This window comes from Eriocheir sinensis, chromosome 24 (assembly GCF_024679095.1).
Source record: "Eriocheir sinensis breed Jianghai 21 chromosome 24, ASM2467909v1, whole genome shotgun sequence".
NCBI classification, from domain to species: Eukaryota; Metazoa; Arthropoda; class Malacostraca; order Decapoda; family Varunidae; genus Eriocheir; species Eriocheir sinensis.
This window is the reverse complement of record NC_066532.1, coordinates 16976735-16986976: the sequence shown is the minus strand read 5'-3', so window position 1 is coordinate 16986976 and position 10242 is coordinate 16976735. Positions and strand designations below refer to the sequence as shown.

General features: G+C 40.7%; 2 long non-coding RNA genes across 2 annotated transcripts; one reads left to right on the top strand and one right to left on the bottom strand.

Moving 5' to 3' along the window:
• Positions 1-886: 886 nt before the first annotated feature.
• Positions 887-2048, bottom strand: LOC127002960 (uncharacterized). Its single transcript, XR_007756771.1, has 2 exons — positions 1198-2048; positions 887-1157 (listed from the first exon to the last, which is right to left on the bottom strand). It is a non-coding gene; the product is annotated as an uncharacterized LOC127002960 (long non-coding RNA).
• A 35-nt stretch (positions 2049-2083) lies between these two features.
• On the top strand, positions 2084-3006 carry LOC127002961 (uncharacterized). The gene is made up of 2 exons (XR_007756772.1): positions 2084-2182; positions 2305-3006. It is a non-coding gene; the product is annotated as an uncharacterized LOC127002961 (long non-coding RNA).
• The last annotated feature ends 7236 nt before the right edge of the window (positions 3007-10242 follow it).

Sequence of the window (10242 nt, the reverse complement as noted above, 5' to 3'; positions counted from 1 at the left end):
CGTTCAGTCTCTAACACTCTCTCTGCCTTTTCTATCTTCCGTTCCTCTTTCTCCCGTTCAGTCTCTAACACTCTCTCTGCCTTTTCTATCTTGTGTTCCTTTCTTTCTGCCGTTCAGTCTATAACACACACTGCCTTTTCTATATCTTACGTTCCTTTCTTTCTGCCGTTCAGTCAATAACACACTCTCTGCCTTTCCAATTCCCCGTTCCTTCCTCTTCTGCCGTTCAGTCTACTTACACTCTCTGCCTTTCCTCTTCATCCTTCTCTCAACTCTCTTCCCGCCACTGAGTTTAATTACGCACTCTTTCACTGTTAACTATACGGTTTCACGAGGCAGAGCTTTCGACCACGTGGGTGCTTCGTTTTGTTTACTTCGCCTGAACGATGCTGCTTTTCCGCCTCCTTAACGGTGCAACTTTAAGCTTCCTCTGTTAATTCATTTATATGTATCTATCTTATTTATTGACGGACTGTTTTCTTTATCCACCTGCTTATAATATATTTACTTACTTATCTATATCTTTATTGACTGAGTTTCTTAATCTATTGAGAAGAAATTGAGTGCCAGCTTATCTTAATTCAAATGCACACACAAATTTTTTTTCTGGACTAGTAGCACTGAAGAGAACAAGTGAAATTTGGCTTTTAATTAGAGATTCTATAGAAGAAATAGGATAGCCTCGTGCAATCATATATAGATTAAAAAAATAAAATATTGGACTTGTTATTTGGCCTTTAATCAACAATACTTACAAAACAAACCTGCTTTCCACAACTCACCGACTTTAATAGCTAGCTCCAGATCACCAGCCTTAGAGAAATTATGAACTAACTCATCTTGCACTTGTTCAAAACACAGGAGGGATAGAAGTCAAACCAGTAAATCAGTTTCTCAAATTTAATGTTAAAACCCACTTCCTTTTGATTGCAACCCTGGTGGTCACCCTACAAGCCACCACTGACGATGAAGAAGACCAAGGCATACGATGGGAGAGCTTGGTCACTTGCATCACAGCCGCCATGTTGCTACCTAGAGAGTCGCGCGAAATTCAAATTGGTGTTGATATCTTTCCACCTTTCTTCCATATTCCTTCTCTCGTCTTCCTCTTTTTTCCACATTTCTGCTCCACTTCTTTTCTCTTTCACTTTTTCTACCTCCTTTTTATATTCCCCTTTTCTCTTTCATTTTTTCTACCTCCTCTTTATATTCCCCTTTTCTCTTTCACTCTGTCTATTCTCTCCTCTTTTCCTCTTCCTTTCTTCCCTCTTTCTGTTCCACTTCTTTTCTCTTTCACTCTGCACCTCTCTCGTTTCCCCCCTTCTTCTTTGTTCAGCTTATATTTCCTTTCCTCCTCTTCTCTCGTCTTATTCCACCTCTTTCTTTTTGTGCTTTCTTTCTTTTCCACTCTGCCTAACCTCTCTTGTTTTCCCCTTTCTTCCTTGTTCCTCTGCTCTCTCCTCTTCCTTCACTTCTCTCTTCTTAGTCCATTTCTTTCTGTCTTTCACTTTATACTCTTGGTACTTCTTTGAGATCTTGACTATACCTTCAACACAAAACAAAACACTATCACATCACCATCAACTTGAATTCCAAGCGACTTTTCAGGTACCAACATGGCGCCTGTAATGAAGGTGGCCAAACTCTTCTATTCCATGGCTATGATGAAGACCAAGCTCTAGGGAGGGAAGACTAGCACTTAAATGTACTACAGGGAAGACTCTACACTTTTGAAGCCGGGGACACTTGGCTTCGTCCCCCTCAGATACAGATCACCATGGCTTTCTGTCTTGGCGCGGGCTGTGTTTACCTGTTGTTTGACCCCCTTGAATTATTACTTGGGAAAAATGACCTTCAGAAAATTGACATGTGAGAAATGAATGAGTGTCAGAATGATTAATGTTGATGAATTTTTGTTTTGATCCGTGAGGCAGACAAAAAGACACTCAAATCATCACTTGGGAAAATCAACCTTCGGAAAATTGATATGTAAAAAATGAATGGGTGTCGGAGTGATTAGTGTTTATGAATCTTTGTTTTAATCCTTGAGGCAGACAAAAAAGTACTGGAATTATCACTCGAGAAAACAACATTCGGAAAAATGATGTGTAAAAAATGAATGGGTGTCGGAGTGATTAGTGTTTATGAATCTTTGTTTCAATCCTTGAGGCAGACAAAAAAAGTACTTGAATTATCACTCGAGAAAAACAACATTCGGAAAATTGATTATGTAAAAAATGAATGGATGTCGAAGTGATTAGTGTTTATGAATCTTTGTTTTAATCCTTGAGGCAGACAAAAAAGTACTTGAATTATCACTCGAGAAAAACAACTTTCGGAAAATTGATATGTAAAAATGAGTGAGTGTCGGAATGATCAATGTTTATGGATCTTTTTTTAATTATTTAGAAGCTTGAGGAAGACAAAAAATAAAATAAAATAAAATAAATCACTCTGGAAAACAATCTCCGGAAAACTAAAATGTACAGAAGAACGAGTGTCAAAATTATTAAAGTTTATGGATTTTAATGATTTTGACTCTTGAGGTAGGCGCTAAAGTATTCAAATCAACACTTGAATCGAGAAAAAAAAAACCTTCCAGAAAACTGAAAAGTAAAAATTAACGAGTGTCGGAATAATTAATGCTTATGGACCTTTTCTTAATTATTTTGATCCTTGAGGTAGGTGGTAAAGTATTCAAATTATAACTTGTATCAATAAAAACAAGTGGAGTAGAGGAGGAGGAGGAGGAGGAGGAGGTTAATGAAAAAGGTCAGGAGGGAGGGAAAAAATTAATAGGAAGGAAAGAAAGGAGGGAGAGATGGAGGGAAAAGAAAAGACAAATGGAGAGGAATGAAGAAAAGGAGGAAGAGAAGGAGGAGGAGGAGGGAAATAAAAAGAGATCAGAAGGGAAGGAAAGAATGAACAGGGAGAAGAGGAAGGAGGGAAGAGATAGACGGATGAAAGGAAGAGATGAATGGAGAGGAATAGAGAGAAGGACGAAGAGGAGGATGAAAAAAATAAGGGATATCAGGAGGGAAGGAAAGAACGAACAGAGAGGAGAGGAAGGAAGGAGAGATAGAAGGATGGAAGTACAAGACAAATGAAGAGGAGGAGGAGGAGGAGGAGGGAAATGAAGAAGATAAAATGGGAGGGAAAGATGAACAGGGAGGAGAGGAAGGAGGGAGAGATAAGAGGGTTAGACAGAAAAGATAAATGAAGAGAAATGGAGAAAAGGAGGAAGAGAAGGAAAATGAAGATCAGAAGGGAAGGAAAGAATGAACAAGGAGAGGAACAAGAGAGGGACAGAGGAATGGAAGGAAAGGACAAATAGAAAAGGAGGAAGAGGAAGAGGAAGAGGAGGAGGAGGAAGATGGAGGAAGAAAATGAACAGGGAAGAGAGAAAGAGGGGAGAGAAAGACAAAGAGAAACAGCTAAAAAAATAAAAAGAATACTGAATGAAATATTGAAAGAAACAAGAAACAGAAATAAGTAGAGTTGGCAAGTGGTTTTGTTTGGTGACACTTTTCAAGATTTACTTTTTTCCCACGAGTACTAATTGGGCGAGGGCGTACTAATAGGTGAACACAGCCCACAGAAAACTGGTCTCTGCCTCGGGTTACAAAACGACCCAAAACGGACGAGAACACAAACCCAGCCCGTGTCAAACCTAATTCCGCGGTGCTCTCCGGAAAACACAAGACAAACGATAAACCGGAACACACAAAACAAACGTATCGGAAAAAAAAGAGAAAAAAAGAGAAAACGGTACTTGTAAAAAATAAATACACTCTTAAAATCCATAATGCAAAAAAACATGCAATAAATATACACCGAAAATACAAGTCCTTAAGGTAGAGAAAAGATTAGCGTGAACACATCCAACCGAGAAAACGGAAAGAACGCAAACTAACCGACACACTCGACAATACAGACTAACGCTATTCACACATCCAAGAAATACCCTGTTATCCCTCACGCCACTCCTGTCCCTTCCCTTATACTCAAGCAATGGACCAGAGCCACAGTCCAACACAGTGTCTTTGTAAGTGGCCAAACCAAACTGTTTTAACCCGGTAGCAGCGACGGGCCAAATTTGTGGTTTACTGTGTAGCAGCGATGGGCCAAATTTGTGGTTTACCGTGTAGCAGCGATGGGCCAAATTTGTGGTTTACCGTGTAGCAGCGATGGGCCAAATTTGTGGTTTACCGTGTAGCAGCGACGGGCCAAATTTGTGTCTTTACCGTGTGGCAGCGACGGGCCAAATTTGTGGTTTACTGTGTAGCAGCGACGGGCCAAATTTGTGGTTTACTGTGTAGCAGCGACGGGCCAAATTTGTGGTTTACTGTGTAGCAGCGACGGGCCAAATTTGTGGTTTACTGTGTAGCAGCGACGGGCCAAATTTGTGTCTTTACCGTGTGGCAGCGACGGGCCAAATTTGTGGTTTACCATGTAGCAGCGACGGGGTAAATTTGTGCCATGCTATAAACCCCCCAAAATAGATGATACATAATCTGATCACAAATCTCCTGCCTACGACTTGAACTCTTTCAAGAGGAGGGTATCAGGACACCTCTCCTCCCGAAACTGACTTATCTTTCGGCCACCTCTTTGGATTATTTTTAGGAGCAGCGAGTAGCGGGCTTTTTTTTTTTTTTTTATTAATTTTTACTTTTTTGTGCCTCCTGTCTGTCTTGTGCTGTAAAAAAAAATAAAAATGCTTTGATATATGTTATGAAGTGGTTTGTGTGAGGGGTGATTTTTCTCTTTTTTTTTTCGCTTAGAGGGACCATTAAGAAACATGATCCCCGCTGCTACCAGGTTAACTATATTTGACAGGTTTTCTACTAAGCAATTGATACTAAAGAAAATTCCTAAATAATACCTTTTTTTACATTAGATGAGGTGCATAAAAGATATATCCAGCATGTTCTTTTATACAGTAGAGGACATGGATAAGAGATTTCCTGTAAGGTATTTTGTTTATTAGTAATGAGCTCAAAGCGAAAAGAAAAAGAGGAAAGAAGGAAAGAACGAGCAGGGAGGAGAGGAAGGAAGGAGATAGAAGGATGGAAGCCAAATGAGGAGGAGGAGGGAAATGAAGAAGATAAAGTGGGAGGAAAAGAATGAACAGGGAGGAGAGGAAGGAGGGAAGAGATAGAAGGATAGATGGAAAAGATAGATGGAGAGGAAAAGGAAGAGGAGGAGGAGAAGGAGGAGGAGGGAAATGAAGAAGATAAAATGGGAGGGAAAGAATGAACAGGGAGGAGAGGAAGGAGGGAAGAGATAGAGGGATAGATGGAAAAGATAAATGGAGAGGAAAAGGAGGAGGAGGAGGAGGGAAATGAAGAAGATAAAATGGGAGGAAAAGAATGAACAGGGAGGAGAGGATGGAGGGAAGAGAGAGAGGGATAGATGGAAAAGATAAATGGAAATAGTGGTTTGAATGAAGATCCACGGAAAATTTGCCCAGTGTAATAACCCCTTGAAGCTACTGTGCTGGACTATGGACATGCCCAAAGACTCCTACTGACCCAACACCCTGTAAACCAACACACACACGTACATTACAACGCTGCCAGGCCCATGACGGGAACATTTTACAATTTACCAAATATACAAATATGGAACATCAACACCACACTCATCACCATCATCATCATCATTGGGTCAGCTGCTCGCCAACCTAATACAAGTTGATAGAATTGTCTTATTGAAGTAAATATCATGACACTTTTTTTTTTTTTTCATGTGGTGACCAAATATACCGCACTGAACCATCACCATCATCATCATCATCATCATCACCATCATTATCTCACTGGAAGAAGATGTTAACTGCTCACCAACCTAATACAAGTTGATAGCATTGTCCTATTCAAGTAGATATATCATGACACTATTTTTTTCATGTGGTGACCAAATATACCTCACTGGACCATCACCATCACCATCATTATCTCACTGGAAGATGTTAACTGCTCACCAACCTAATACAAGTGATAGAATTGTCTTGTTGAAGTAGATATATCATGACACTTTTTTTTTTTCATGTGGTAACCAAATATACCTCACTGGACCATCACCACCATCATCATCATCATTATCTCACTGGAAGATGATGTCAGCTGCTCGCCAACCTAATACAAGTTGATAGCATTGTCTTATTGAAGTAGATATCATGACACTATTTTTTTCATGTGGTGACCAAATATACCTCACTGGACCATCACCATCACCATCATTATCTCACTGGAAGATGTTAACTGCTCACCAACCTAATACAAGTTGATAGCATTGTCCTATTCAAGTAGATATATCATGACACTATTTTTTTCATGTGGTGACCAAATATACATCACTGGACCATCACCATCACCATCATTATCTCACTGGAAGATGTTAACTGCTCACCAACCTAATACAAGTGATAGCATTGTCTTGTTGAAGTAGATATATCATGACACTTTTTTTTTCATGTGGTAACCAAATATACCTCACTGGACCATCACCATCATCATCATTATCTCATTGGAAGAGGATGTCAGCTGATCACCAATCTAATACAAGTTGATAGCATTGTCTTATTGAAGTAGATATATCATGACACTTTTTTTTTCATGTGGTGACCAAATATACCTCACTGAACCATCATCATCATCATCATTATCTCACTGGAAGAGGATGTCAGCTGCTCGCCAATTTTACAGCAGAGGAGACAGTTCAAGGGCGTAAAAAGAGAAAACAATAATGAAAAAAAGCCTGTTACTTACTGCCCCTTCTTTGGACACCTCATATATGCACTGAAGTATCGAGACATTCTATATATACCTCTTGAAGCGTACACCATAACAGGACCCGGCGGCAAGTGTGGCATTATACAGCGACTCACAAAAGCGCTTAACGACCAATGATGTGGCGTGATTATTCCAGCGACTCGGGTGATTGTTATTATTATTATCATTTTTATATTTTTTACAGCAGAGGAGTCAGTTCAAGGGCATAAAAAAGATGACAAATGTGAAAAAATAAAAAGCCCGCTACTCACTGCTCCTCAACTGTACAATGGAGTGTTATCTCTTCGCTACAAAGACTCCCTGGTTCGTGTGCTCCCTGGCTCTCACAGCTCTATTATTGTCAGCGTTTAGTGGGTGTAGATAAGAAAATAAGAGCTTTCATTTGGTTATCACAGTCTATCTCTGCACCTAACATGACGGGAAGTTCAGTGGTTGACGGCAGCCCACCTCTGTACTAGCTACCACGATTACCGACACACACACACACACACACACACACACATATGCAAGAGTTTTTAAAGGTTGTATTAGTATTGATTAACTGTTATGTGGCTAGTTTGGCTTTTTAATCCCCTCCTCTTCTTCCTCTTCCTCTTCTCTCTTCTTATTTCATCTCTATTTTTGTGCATTTTCTTTTTCATTTATTTTCTCGTTCACTCAACCAAATCTCTGTTTCCCTCTTTCTTCCTTTTTCCTCCTCCTCCATCCTCTCTTCTACTTCTTCTTCTTCCTCCTCCTTCTCCATCCCCTCCTTCTTCTCCTCCTCCTCCTCCTTCATCCTCTGCTCTTCCTTCTTCTCCTCCTCCTCATCTTTGTACTTTTCCATCCACTCCTCTTTTTCTTCTTCCTCAACCTCCTCCTCCTCCATTCCCTCCTCTTCTTCCTCCTCCTCCTCCTTCTCCATCTCCTGCTCTTTTTCCTTCTTCTCCTCCTCCTCATCTTCCTACTTTTCCATTAATCCTCTTTATCTTCCTCCTCCTTCTTCTCCTCTTCCTCCTCCTCCTCCTCCTTCTCCATCCCCTGCTCTTCTTCCTTCTTCTCCTCCTCCTCATCTTCCTACTTTTCCATCCATTCCTCTTTTTCTTCCTCCTCCACCTCCTTCTTCTCTTCTTCCTACTTCTCCATCCCCTCCTCTTCTTCCTCCTCCTCAATTCCATTTTCAAAACAAAGTTAGTCAGAAGTGTTGGATTTTCACACAGGTGACACATTAAAAACTCAAGTCGTAAAAAGTGATGCATAAGAAATTCAACAAAACTAACTAATTGCGCCTTGAAAAACGGGTAAAAAAAAGACAAATCAGCCACGGTAATGTCGATGGAGACTAATACGACGTTTAAAAAATCATCCGACACACACACACACACACACACACACAAACACTACATATCTTCACTACAGTTTGTATTGCTTGTTGTAAATACGGCTAAACTCTTTACTCTCTAGTGTATAGTCCGTTCACTTAAGTCTGCCCCAAGCGTGTTCGTAAGCACAGTGCAGATTAGCCGAAAGTGCTGCGTGAGATAAACACAAGCAGAGGTTAAAGAAAACTTGGAAGCCACAGCAGTAGGCAATCAGCACTCAGCTTGCAAACACGCTTAGGTTTATGTTGTCAGCTTGGGTCGGACTTAAATGAACAGACTTTAGTAATGTGATATGAACATGGCTGGCGAGTGGGACTGTACATTGTAATAAGGAATCTAAGAGTAAATTACAGAGGCTTTCAGAGGTGCTTCTATCTAGAGGGTGTCACTGTACTTAATGGTCTCTCGGGGAAGGTGGAAAGTTTCGTTTAGTTGGCACAACATCTGTGGTCATATGCCGGAGAGAGACAGGAGGGGAAGGACTTATAGGAGAAGGGAGCAGATCTCAGGAGACAGGACACAACCCCCGATTAATACCTGTACCCATTCACTGCTGGGTGGACAGGGGAGTAGGGTATCGGAAAAGCCGCCCAAATTTTTCCACTCCGCCCGGTTGATATCTCTGGACAAAAGTAGTTAACAGAAGGTAGTTACGAAGGCCTGGAGATAGTTTGGTATGGCTGTGACAGCGAAAGGAATGGATTGTGGAGTGGTGGAGTGGGTGAAGCGTGGTGCGCTGAGATGGTTTGGACATGTGATGAGAATGGGGGAGAATGAATTCGTGAAGAGTGTGTATGAGGGAAGGATTGATGGAGGGGGTGTCAGGGGAAGACTGTAACCTGTGATGTGGATCAACAGGGTGAGTGAGTATTGGAGCGAGAGAGTTGGAGGTAGCAGGAGTAGTTCTACTTTCACTTATAAGAAAACAAAATGTACTTCTTATTCTGATAACATAATTCTCGCTCATACGTTTCACTTTATAGAACATATTTTACTCTGTCAATAAAAGTGACACCTTGCAGAATAACATCACAACGTTAATTCGCTTGAACACCAAAGTCTTATAAACGTGTTTGTACCTGTCATTTTTCCTTGTATTCGGGTCAAGGTGGACTGAAATTCACGTATTTTACGCCAATGAGAATATACTAGCATTTCATCATGCATAAATGGCAATATAATTCATAATTATGCCCCAAGGGAAAGGTTCAAGGGAAGAAATGGAATCACGAACGCATGGGATGCTTTGTGTGGGCGTTCGATTCCGGGAAATGAGTGGCCGAGTCACGTGGGCAGACGGACGAGTTTGGTACAGACCATTTTCAACTGTACGAAAACCGAGCGGATGTACGAAAGCTGGGACAAAATTTTGACGAAAAAAGTTGTTGAAAATTGAATCACAAGAAAACTAGGGCATATGAAAACCGAGGTTTGACTATATACGATTGTCAAAAGTGGGAGAGACTTGTAGCCCATCCAGCACCAAAAGGGAAAAAAAGGACGATGAATGAGAAGAATGAGAAGTAGAAGAAGAATTAGTAGTGATAAGTACAGTGGTGCCTCCTAGACTGAAGCAGCTCTAAAAGTCCCACAGCAGTGAACGAAAGAAGTACGGCGAAAGAATACTGTCTAAATCTATGGCTTTCTGTCGTTTCCTTCCACAATTTGTCAAGAAGCACAACACTGAGAATACTGTTACTGGGTCATGGAGGCTGTCGCTGCAAGTAAGTAGTGTTTGAGTGATAGCATTCGGCTGAGGAACAAAAACCTGTCTCGTGATTGATTCTGTCGCCTAACATTCAAAACGGTGATTGTGTTGTAGTGATTGTATTGTCTCGTTTTCCTTTCGTTACTCCGACGCAATGAGATCTATACACTCTGTGGACTCCTGGTGCTTTCTAGAGTACAAAAACCTGCTGAGGAAATCCAAAAATATCGTACAAGATGCAATGCAGTAATTTAATGCCGACTGACTAACTGACTGATTGACTGACTTTAAAAGAGATGAGAATGTTCTTGCTTGACTCTTACGAATATCTTGCTAACATAATATTGTACTAGATGTGATACAAGAATTTGATACC